Below are 13,122 nucleotides of genomic sequence, written 5' to 3'. Positions count from 1 at the left end.
ATGTCCACACATGACATGTCTTTGTTTTCTCTGAGCAGATTGTAGATCATCTGTAACATTCATACGCATGTTTGTCCTGATTTGATTCTTCAGAATACCGGATTGCAGATCTTTGGCCATTCTTCTTGATGTTCGCGTTGGAGAAGAACCAGAGTTGTCCAAATTCTCAACAGAATTTGTAGATAACTCACAATCTGAAAGAGAAGAACAGACAAATAGTAGCTAATCCCATGTGAATATTAAAGTAAATATGTTACAGAACAATAATTTACATTTACATCCATTTTGCATATCCTGCACAGGTGACATCCTGGACATGGTGCCAATCCATCAGAGGATACAAACACGCACAAACAAAAAGTTTTTTTTTTAACTGGGGAGGAAACCTCCAATGAGTAGAACATGCAGACTCCATGCATAGAGTGTGGAATCAAACCCCAGACATTCAAGGCAACTGTGATGACCACTAACCCACCAAACCCCCCATAATAAACATGTAAATATTGTGTGTATAGCTAATTTATACATTTATTATTTTAGACCTGCTATGCTGTACTGGTTAGAGACTGTAGCAGTGAGAAAAAGACATGAGGTAGCAGAGATGGAGGTAGCAGAGATGAGGATGTTGAGGTTCTCTTTAGGAGTGATGAGGATGGACAGGATTAGGAACGAGCACATCAGAGGGACAGCTCAATTTGAGGACAAGGACAGAGAAGATAGATTGAGATGGTTTGGACATGTACAGAGGAGGAAGCAGAGCCGATCCTGACCTCCCTGGGGCCCTAAGCAAAATTCTGCTAAGGGGCCCTCCTACCTGACCCGTGAGCCATGTAAACCATTTGCCACACATTCACACTTGACACCCCACTGCTCTCACTACAAATCTCCCCCCTTTTAAAAAAAAATTGCTCCATCACTCGGTCAAAGAGTAAAACAATACAGAATTTAATGAGGTATTGAATGGAATATTTAATTATTTTATTGAATGGAATATTTATTGTTCTTCAACCCCTGCTCCTCCACATCGAGAGGAGTCAGCTGAGGTGGCTCGGGCATCTGTTCCGGATGCCTCCTGGACGCCTCCCTGGGGAGGTGTTCCGGGCATGTCCAACCGGGAGGAGGCCCCGGGGAAGACCTAGGACACGCTGGAGGGACTGTGTCTCTCGGCTGGCCTGGGAACGCCTCGGTATTCCCCCGGAGGAGCTGGAGGAAGTGTCTGGGGAGAGGGAAGTCTGGGTGTCCCTGCTCAGACTGCTGCCCCCGCGACCCGGCCCCGGATAAGCGGTAGAAGATGGATGGATGGATGGATGGATATTAGCAATTGAATTTAAAGTGAATATTAACATTATCTTAATTAAGCAGAAAATAGTAAAATATAACAATATATATATACATACACTCACCGGCCACTTTATTAGGTACACCTGTCCAACTGCTCGTTAACACAAATTTCTAATCAGCCAATCACATGGCAGCAACTCAGTGCATTTAGACATGTAGACATGGTCAAGACGATCTGCTGCAGTACAAACCGAGCATCAGAATGGGGAAGAAAGGTGATTTAAGTGACTTTGAACGTGGCATGGTTGTTGGTGCCAGACGGGCTGGTCTGAGTATTTCAGAATCTGTTGATCTACTGGGATTTTCACGCACAACCATCTCTAGGGTTTACAGAGAATGGTCCGAAAAAGAGAAAATATCCAGTGAGCGGCAGTTCTGTGGGCGCAAATGCCTTGTTGATGCCAGAGGTCAGAGGAGAATGGCCAGACTGGTTCGAGCTGATAGAAAGGCAACAGTAACGCAAATAACCACTCGTTACAACTGAGGTATGCAGAAGAGCATCTCTGAACGCGCAACACATCGAACCTTGAGGCAGATGAGCTACAGCAGCAGAAGACCACACCGGGTGCCACTCCTACACCTACTTCCAGCAGGATAACGTGCCATATCATAAAGCGCGAATCATCTCAGACTGGTTTCTTGAACATGACAATGAGTTCACTGTACTCAAATGGCCTCCACAGTCACCAGATCTCAGTCCAATAGAGCACCTTTGGCATGTGGTGGAACGGGAGATTCGTATTATGGATGTGTAGCCGACAAATCTGCAGCAACTGCGTGATGCTATCATGTCAATATGGACCAAAATCTCTGAGGAATGTTTCCAGTACCTTGTTGAATCTATGCCACGAAGGATTAAGGCAGTTCTGAAGGCAAAAGGGGGTCCATCCCGGTACTAGTAAGGTGTACCTAATAAAGTGGACGGTGAGTGTATATATCAATATAAAGAAATAGAACACAGCTTTGGATTTTGCATTAGGCCCCACTTAAACTGCCTCCCTCAGATTCCTCTTTATCCATTTTCAAATATAAAATACTATTTATAATATGACTTGCCTCTTGCAATATTCAACTAGTGAATATGCAATAGCAAATATCAGAAATTACGTTTTTACTAGTGTAAATGTAATTCCTGATATCAAAAATATGGTTACTACTAGAAATCACACACTTAATATTTACATTTTAAGTATCGAATACTGTTGAATTCTTGATATCAAAAATCCATATCATGTGAATGTATAAAAGTTAAAATAGCTTGCCATACAGTATCACTGTGTTTTATAGTATGCATGAGAGCAATACTTGAGCCCTGATGGTTATTATTTACTGAGGGATGTGCATTGACCTGGCATTATGCCCATTCCAATGTAAATCCAATGGTTTCCATATTGCATTAACGTTGTTGTAACCTTGATTGAGAGACTATAAACATTGTCATTAGGAGTGCTATCATGCTACTTTTTGTACTGGTCCCAACACAGATGTTGCTGCTGGAAAGCGCGCGTGTCATTTCGTGCACGATTGCACGCGCATATGAACGCATGTTCACGCGCGGTTATCGAGTTGCCGTTTATAAACACCGTTGCCCTTGGGCGTTTATTCACGTGAATGTTCACGCAATAAATTGTTGTGTGACAGACAGGCCAAGAGATGCACTGGCAGCACTGCACAGCTAATTTATCTAGTCAGATAGAGACTAGAGACAGAATCACATCAACTTAACTTTACTGTTATTTGCTCTTGCTGACATCAAACTTGAAGAGAACACAAGTTTACCTGATTGCTGTTCTCGCATTTCACTCTCATTTTGTTTCTTTTTTCTCTTTTCATGGCCAGATGGATAGCCTCGCTTCATATTGTCATCTACACAGTAAACATTAACACGCGCTGTAAAATGAGGCAGGGGAGGCGGGGCCTTGCGTAATTTGCGGGGCCCTACGCAACTTGCGTAGTGAGCGTATAGGGCCGATCGGCTCTGGGAGGAAGATGGTTATATTGGTAGAAGGATGTTGGAGATGGAGCTGCCAGGTAAGAGATCAAGAGAAAGGCCATAGAGGAGATATATGGATGTGTTGAAAGACAATTTGAAGGTAATTGTTGTGAGTAGGGGGCACGGTGGCTTAGTGGTTAGCACGTTCTCCTCACACCTCCAGGGTTGGGGGTTCGATTCCCGCCTCCGCCTTGTGTGTGTGGAGTTTGCATGTTCTCCCCGTGCCTCGGGGGTTTCCTCCGGGTACTCCGGTTTCCTCCCCCGGTCCAAAGACATGCATGGTAGGTTGATTGGCATCTCTGGAAAATTGTCCGTAGTGTGTGATTGCGTGAGTGAATGAGAGTGTGTGTGTGTGCCCTGCGATGGGTTGGCACTCCGTCCAGGGTGTATCCTGTCTTGATTCCCAATGATGCCTGAGATAGGCACAGGCTCCCCGTGACCCGAGGTAGTTCGGATAAGCGGTAGAAGATGAATGAATGAATGAATGGTGTGAGTAGAGGATGCCAAGGATAGAGTTAGGTGGAATCAGATGATTCGCTGTGGTGACCCCTAACAGGAAAAGCTGAAAGAAGTAGAAGTTTTTTTTATTTATCTAACTATATGATTATAAAACTATGATTATTAATTGGTTTCAAAATCAGTATTTGAAAAAATATATATATTCCATCATCAACATTGTTCTTTTGTTCCCTTTTTGTTCCCTCATCTCAGTCAAGGCTTTGGCAACAGTTATCTACAATCTGTGCATATAAAACTTCACTTTTTTTAATTAGTAAATGCTTAACTCTACATAATGTCATCCTGAAAAGGATTTAACAATAAATTTCACATCTTTTATTCGGTTATTGATTTTTTTTTTGGATTGTTGTCTTCTCTCATATTTCGTTTCTAGCTTTTAGACAAAAAAAGAGTAGAGCCGAAAGCTTTATTGTCATTATAGTCTCATACGCTCGAACGAAATAGAGTTCTCCAATTCCCTGGTGCAATATATTACAGAAAAATAACAACAGTGCAGTACAACGTAATCACCGGACAACATGTAGTGCAAATTAGAAAAGTTGCAGTGCAAATAGACAGCAAGATACAAGGCAATAAATACATGCTGAGAAAGTAGAGGCAGAACAATAACGCTATACAACACAATAGAATAACTGAATACAACACAACAATGTGGGACATAACCTACATATGTATAGTCACAGCTATGAGCAAGAGTTTTGTAGGTCCATGTTGCAGAAATGTATCACATACATGAGTAACATATATATATATTAATATAGCAATGCTGACTGTATAGTAAATAAATGGATCATATGTAATCTGTTAACTTTCCATAGGTCCATAAAACGCTCTGATTCGAGCTGTTTCATTTTATGGGGTTAAATATCTTGGTTTAACTTTGAATTACATTACAGCACACACTGGGATGTTAATGAACTTTATCATACTTGTGATATGTTCTGGATAAAATTATTAATCAAAAATGACTCACAAATTTGCAACTTTAATTGAACTGACATTTTCAAAAAAGAAAAAAATGAATGCTACAAAAAGCAGTAACAAGTAACTGAAGCTCTCAGTCATCATTTCTTTTTCAAACAATGATTATTAAAGGAACACGCCTGGTTTTTAAAACTAGTTTAGTCCTACAGTACAAAGTTTAGACATCAGTGTCCAAGACGTACTACGTGTGTCACCGTCAGCCATGTAGGATTGGGTAAAGTAATAAAATCAGGATAATGTTATAGTTCTTTAGACCTGTCTAATCTAATTCCAGTATATAAAAACAGCCTTACATTTAACATGTACACTGTATGTGAAAGTGTTAATATTAAACTAATAAGTAAGAATATTTATTCATACATTTTACACATAAATTAATTAAAACATTTCCAGATTATTTTCCTAAAATGTGTTATAAATATTTCATAGATTTTCCCAACTATTTTTATTCTTATTTATTTATTTATTTATTTATTTATTTATTTTCTTTCTTTCTTTGTTTATTTATTTACTTACTTATTGGCCTGTCAATGTGTATAAATACTGTGCATCCAAGATATCAGTAAAAAGTTACTTTGATGACAAATGATAGCAAAATTCTTGACATGTTCATGTATATGAAGTGTCAGTGATTGTCCTCATACATAGTTATGTCCATGTGTACAGTAAAACAGCACTACGGTGACTGGAATAGTGGGTGATGATTAAAGTATTATCATCAAAACCTGCAACATAGGAGCATATTCTGACTAAAATGTATATTTTGCTGTAATCAGGTCGTGCGCTTCTGGAAATGATCGCATAATGACGTTCCTGAAGAGCTGTAAATATGGAATGATAATACATTGAAGAAAGATGCTGTACACGTTTAAATAATCTGTACCAAGGAATCTGTCTGTTGAATTTAATTCACAGTTAAAGGGATCCTTTGTTCAGCAGGTAACCGAACCCTGATTGAATGAATAAATTATTATACTGTCCACCACAAGATGTCAGGAATGTGTTTCATTTGGGTTTCTTTTACACTTCTGTCCATCCTGAAGGAGACTTTAAAGGGGGACAAAAGTCATTTGCAGACATTTAATCCAAAAGTGATGAGGATCATTTACTTCAATAACAACCCATTTAAAACAACCAAATGTCTAATGAGGATTCTTGGATGAGGATGCTTCCCAAAAATAAAAGAGTACGTTCAGTAGTTTTAAATTCGAACATAAACAGCTGACATTTCATTTGCAGAAAGAAAGTTCTTTGATAAAGGTTTCATCCTGTGTTGATACAATTTCTACCCAAGTCAATTTCTACCCGTCACTTCAGTGGATAATCTCCCCTGGATACTGAACTGCTGCTGTAATCACAAACACGGTCCTGTGCTCATCCCAGAAAGCTTATTCACAATATACTCATCCTGAGCATCCAGTAAACACACTCAGGCTGTTTGTCTCTACTATACTGTAATGATTACACTATCTAGTGTCTCCTAGCTCTTGAGACCCGGATTTTCTTTCTCCTCTCGTCTGTGAGAGATATTCTTCTCCAGTCTCACCGCTGGCTTGCTCATTATGGATCCAGATTTCTGTAAAACTGCTTTATGACAATGTTTATTATTAAATGCTATACAAATAAGTATGGAATTGAAATAAATTGTCTATCTGTTCCCACAGACTGTATCAGCAGATCCTAAATATAAGTGGTTGCACTGTAGGGAGGTTTTTGTTGCTTCAACCATCTGTTCGTTTTTCATTTTTTATATAACTATCGAAGGTTTTTTTATGTTCTTTTTAGAAAATAATGTTCATATACTTTCCAAATGGCCCTACAGAGCAGCCTTTATGAGTTCTTGTAATTTGTACACATTAAAATGAACTGTGGATTTCACATCGCTAGTTCAGAATCGTTGAACGTTTATCATTCGCTTTTCACATGTGACTGTTGATGTGAGTGATTTATAAGCACATGTTGAAAACACAGTGTCAGAGTGCACTTCACTTCACTTCACTTCACTTCACTTCATCCTGTAACCCTGAGACTCCAGTAAACACATGAGCCATTACTAAGGCTCCAGTAACTCAAATAGCCACTCTTTACAACAGTGTTGAGCAGAAAAGCATATCAACAACAGGAATCTGAGGCTACAGTGGGCACAGACTGACAGAAACGATGCAGTTGTCGATTTGAAAAAGACCACACGATATGTGAACGATATGTGAACGATACTGTATGTGAACATGTAGTAAACATACTACAAGACTCTTCTCTGTACTGGCACCAAGGTCGGTGGAATGACCTTCCCCTAGAGGTCCGGACACCTGAGTCACTGGCTATTTTCAAGCGGTGGTTAAAGACCTACTTATTCAGGAAACACTTCAACTAGCACTTCTTTCCTTATCTTTTGCATTAAAAAAAAAAACTTTGACACTTTTTCATTGTAACTTTGATCAAATGTTTTAAACTCATGATATCTTAAGTATGTAACCTAGTGAGCCAGCACTAATGTATTCAGTGTTAGAGATTTAAGCACTTATGTACGTCGCTCTGGATAAGGGCGTCTGCTAAATGCTGTAAATGTAAATGTAAATTGAAACTCTTGATCTGCATCTGCATGATCTGTGTACATGTGTTCCTAATAAACTGGAGAGTAAGTATAATGAAAAATAAAGGGATTGTTTGGGGAAAAAAAAAGATGTATCAGTGAGTCCTGTGACTGAACAGTTCGCTGATGAATTGACACAGGCGTGTAAAATGAGACTCTAAACTTGTGGTTATAGAAAAACGTGAGAGTAGAATAAACTACAAGTGGATTTTATTTTTCTCAACACAGCTGATGATCTGAATCCATTGTTTAAAGTTTTAGGTTTGTCTCTAGTTCTCTGTGGCGATAAATATGCTGAATATGTCGTATTTTTCCTTAATACGTCATATTCAGCATAGGCCAGAAGTGACACACTGTCTGGCTTGCCATGCTTTTCTTTCTATCTATCTATCTATCTATCTATCTATCTATCTATCTATCTATCTATCTATCTATCTATCTATCTATCTATCTATCATCATGTCTATCTACCCCCCATCTCTCACTGTCTATCTGTCTCTGTCTCTTTCTCTCCTCCTCTCTCACTATCTGTCTGTCTGGTTCTCTCTTTTCTCTCATACAATTCTACAAATACAAAGAATTTTGATCACCAAACATCAGTCTTCTGTCTACTGATTCATCTTTACCAAAATTAGGAGAATGAATTTAGAAGAGTGTATATTGTGTTTAAATCCCAGAAGTGATGAACCAAGAGCCTCAGCATGTTTGCTGGATTGTGTTCTACCTCACTGTTGTAACAACATTGGGTACAACTTCGATATCATAATAATCAGTATCAGTATCAGTGTCAGTATCAGTACCTTTGTAGTCATTTTCTTTGTCAAGCACAATGATACCTAAACGAATGGGTGTTCTAAATCTATTCCGGTACCAGTTCTTTCCAATCAGTTCACAGCACACCATGTGAAGAAACCCTGAGAGGAACCAGACACAAAAGAGGTTCATCCTCATTTGGGTGACACTGGAGAGTGTGATTATAAATTATTATAAACACTCAAGTGTGTTATTATGAATAATGTTCTTTCTACAGTCATATACAGTTTGACAATTATATATTGATTAGGAAGTTGTCATCCTCAGAGTTCACATGGAGTCGTAACTTCTTTTTTTTTAATGCTCAAATATTCTATCAAGGTTCGCACTATAAATAGTAATTTCTATATTTAATTCTATAATTAAATATTTCTTTTTCCACCATGATCTATTAATGAATCCAGCCTTCAATTTTGGATTTCGTTTCAACTTGGGCATGTGCCAGAGCAGGGAAACCTCACCTTCTGATATATACTGTACTTACACACAAAAAACCCCCACCTTTTTCACACTTCTGCACTTCACGGCTCAGAGACCGTGTTCACATAAAGATCGCATGTTTATTTTTACCACACGTTCAAAAGAAAGTTTTTTGACATTAGTCATGAGTTATGACTGAGATTTGGACCTAGTGACATTCCAGCTGGCGAACGATACAAGAATCTAATTTCTCACTTTTTGAGCTGTGAATTGAAGAGCTTAAGAAGGAGCTACTGTAGCAGCTCATCACAAAGTCTAAAGTTGAAATAATCCTACTCCGACTTTATGCTGCTGCTATTTGCACATCAAGAGTCATGTTCACTTGCATGTATTTTTCACCCGCTAAAGAATTCTCATCTTGACTTTCCCTTTGAATGTTTTATTCAGGATAAAGTGGACAAACGGGTGATGTGAGATGGCTTAGGTCTGCTCGGACGAGATGGCCGATGGCTGTCTTTTGAATTTAATTGTGTACTTGCTATGGATTTTAAATCAGACTTACTCCTGTGAGCAGAAACAGAAAACATTTTTACCCAGAGAATGCAAATCAATCAGACTTATCAGACATTTTCACATCAGTATAAACAAATGTTTTGGTGAGAAACAAACATACATAATGGGAACACAGCTGAACATAATTAAATGTCTGGTGACATTGAACGTGGGAATGCTGGTGGTTGCTGGGAGCTGGAGTCTGTGGAGGACATGCAAGCCAGCTGTGATGAAACAGCCTGTGATGTTACAGGAAATCATATTATAGTAAATGGTTCAACACCTTAATCACCAAAAAAACACCAATCCGATTTGAGAATTTTACAGTCATCTGGTATAAAGATCTGTATTAGAACATTCAATACAGATGTAACAGTTTTAAAGGGAAAATAATAATAATAATAATAATAATAATAATAATAATAATAATAATAATAATAATAATAATAGGGGGGGGCACGGTGGCTTAGTGGTTAGCATGTTCGCCTCACACCTCCAGGGTTGGGGGTTCGATTCCCGCCTCCACCTTGTGTGTGTGGAGTTTGCGCGTTCTCCCCGTGCCTCGGGGGTTTCCTCCGGGTACTCCGGTTTCCTCCCCCGGTCCAAAGACATGCATGGTAGGTTGATTGGCATCTCTGGAAAATTGTCCGTAGTGTGTGATTGCGTGAGTGAATGAGAGTGTGTGTGTGTGCCCTGCGATGGGTTGGCACTCCGTCCAGGGTGTATCCTGCCTTGATGCCCGATGACGCCTGAGATAGGCACAGGCTCCCCGTGACCCGAGGTAGTTCGGATAAGTGGTAGAAAATGAATGAATGAATGAATGAATGAATAATAATAATAATAACAATAACAACAACAACAACAATAGTAAAAATAATAACAACAATAATAAATTAATAATAATAATAATAATAATAATAATAATAATAATAATAAGGTTCCTGCAATGTTGCAAAAAGATACAGCATCTGCTGTGATGGTTTGAATCCCAACCTTGTTCTCTCATATTCCCTGTTACTTACACATTAAAATTGCATTATTATTAATACATTTATATCATTTAGCAGATGCCCTTATTCAGAATGACTTACATTTTTTGCTCATTTGATACAGCTAAGCAATTGAGGGTTAAGGGCCTTGCTCAGGGGCCCAGCAGTGGCAAATGGTGGACCTGGGATGTAACCTTAAACTTAACCTTCCACTTAGTAGTCAAGCAGTAGCTACCACATCCCTGCATATTAAGGGCTTAAGGTCTATTAAGGTCATAATAATGATTCTATGACCAAACTGTCTATTATATCAAAAGGTTATCAGAAACACCCTAAAAATACAAATATTTTTTGCTATATTTGAACATTTTTTTTTGCAAAACCCCTACAGAAGCACCAACAATCTTTTCTTAAATACTCCCTTCTTTTCCAACACGTCTTTCTCAGCATGTTGTCATACAGAGATGTGTCAAAGTCCAAGAACACCTGATACGGCTGCTATTAATTTTGCTTCCAATTGGTGCCGGCAATGATTTCAGCATGTAACAATATTATAAAAACCCTGATTTGTCACATTCAATAATCTGATTTGCCGCCTCCAGTGATATTTGCTTCTACTTTGCATAAAATTTCTAGTTTCTTTTTTTGTTCTCATTACCTGCGTTGCACAACTTTTTCTCTCTTAGTTACAGTACAGTGCAAGATTTCCTCCTGTCAACATAGCGAATCAAAAGGAAATATAATGGTATTCTTCGGTTTGCATTTTTCAGGCCCTGAAATAGGCTCCACCCACAGTTAGAACAGCAGTCTTTAGGACTGCCTCTTTTTTCTTAGAGTTGCTTTCACATATTTAGTGTTCACGGTGTATAATTTAAGTTCCAGCATTTTTTATATAAATATAGTTTTTATATATAAGCTGCTAAACTGAGCCTGGAGGCATAAACTGAGCCAAAGGACAGAACTGTAGACCTGCAGAAATGCAATCTGTTCTGGATATGTGGTCTGATGCACAATAAAGTAAAAAAAAAAAAAATAAATCTGTTTCCAGCTGGGGGGCACGGTGGCTTAGTGGTTAGGACGTTCGCCTCACACCTCCAGGGTTGGGGGTTCGATTCCCGCCTCCGCCTTGTGTGTGTGGAGTTTGCATGTTCTCCTCGTGCCTCGGGGGTTTCCTCCGGGTACTCCGGTTTCCTCCCCCGGTCCAAAGACATGCATGGTAGGTTGATTGGCATCTCTGGAAAATTGTCTGTAGTGTGTGAGTGTGTGAGTGAATGAGAGTGTGTGTGTGTGCCCTGCGATGGGTTGGCACTCCGTCCAGGGTGTATCCTGCCTTGATGCCCGATGACGCCTGAGATAGGCACAGGATCCCCGTGACCCGAGGTAGTTCGGATAAGCGGTAGAAAATGAATGAATGAATGAATGAATGTTTCCAGCCTTACACACTTAGGTAAAGTTTTTTTCTGTGTTTTCTGTGTGTGTTTCCAAATGTATAATATTTTACTCTGGTTTGAAATTGCAATCAAATAGGTGTGAAAGCAACATAAAATGCATAGCTTCAACAGAGCAGTTTTTAAAAGCATGCCATTAGGTACAAATCAATAAAGGTTCAATCAATAATGTGCTATAAGTGTAGAACAACAAAGTTACAGTGCAGACGTGTGTTTAAACTTGAGAATATGTTGTCTTCTTATTGCCAGATCTCTTGATGCAAGAGCCAGTTAACAGCCTTCAGAGAAACACTTTTACGTCTCTAATTCCTTTGTTTACTTTGTAATTGTTAGATTCAGAGGGTCCGGATCGAGCAGGACAGTTGTTTTCAGCTCTGGGGGCATTGAGAACGAGCCGTCTGTAAGAGTAAATGTGTTCACACCATAAAGGTGATTTAAACAAACTGAGTATGTTCTCTAGCTCATAGTCTTTTCTCTCTGATTAAGGCACTGGGGGGGAAACGAGCTTTGTTAATGAACGTTTAACCAACACAGTAAAAACTTCAGGGCTGCTGCTGATGTCTTCAGTGCGGCATATGGCTGCAGCAGTGCACTGTGACGTGCTGAGAGCCGTGCCCGTTGGCTCAGATCGCATTGTGAGCCACATCCCTCGTTCTTGCATGAGAGTTATTTAAAAAGCTTTTAGCAGAGCAGCAGTTACAAAGGCCTTTTCACTTTTGAGAGAGGAAAAGAAAGGACAGCACTTAGCCTGCTGAGTTCATTCCGGGTTCCATCTCTCGGCATCCTATCTCTGCCCTGCTTCCTTTTGTAAACACTCTCTCTGTCATTCTGTTGCATATGAAAAGTTTTAAGAATATTCGAGCAGTTTTCTGATTTGTCTTTCTGTTCTTGATAAAATGCTGTTCTCACCTTTTAATGTATGATCTTTTATTCTAGTCTCACTCTCTTCCGCTTTCGCTCTCTCTCTCTCTCTCTCTCTCTCTCTCTCTCTCTCTCTCTCTCTCGTACTCATTTTCATCTCTGGCAGTGTTGAATGATGGAACTCTATGTGTAGGTGCTGTTTGTTTATGACGGACTGCATGCTCATCAACACCTCTTAATGCAGAGAAGGTCACTATGGCAAACACATAACACTCAATCACACACGCATAGCAGGCGCGCTGATAAGCATATTAAAGCGTCTGGTAGTGACCTTGACTGTGTGGTTATGCATTTCCCACTTGTACGGCTCTGCCTATCGATTCTCCTGACTGTATTAGCCAGCCCTCGCTGGGTGTAAGGCATCAGTGGACAGGAAGTAAATACACAGACAATAATGGAAATGTTAGAAACATGGAGGCAGGGATAAATAGACAATCAGCAGGATTAATTAAGCGTGGCCAAATAGTGCTGAACATCACATTTATTTATCTGACAGATGCTTTTTGTGAACTGACTTGCAAATGAGGCTCATTCCAGTCTAAAGTCAAA

The sequence above is a fragment of the Tachysurus vachellii genome, chromosome 14 (genome assembly GCF_030014155.1).
Source record: "Tachysurus vachellii isolate PV-2020 chromosome 14, HZAU_Pvac_v1, whole genome shotgun sequence".
NCBI classification, from domain to species: Eukaryota; Metazoa; Chordata; class Actinopteri; order Siluriformes; family Bagridae; genus Tachysurus; species Tachysurus vachellii.
Note: the sequence above shows the minus strand (reverse complement) of the source record.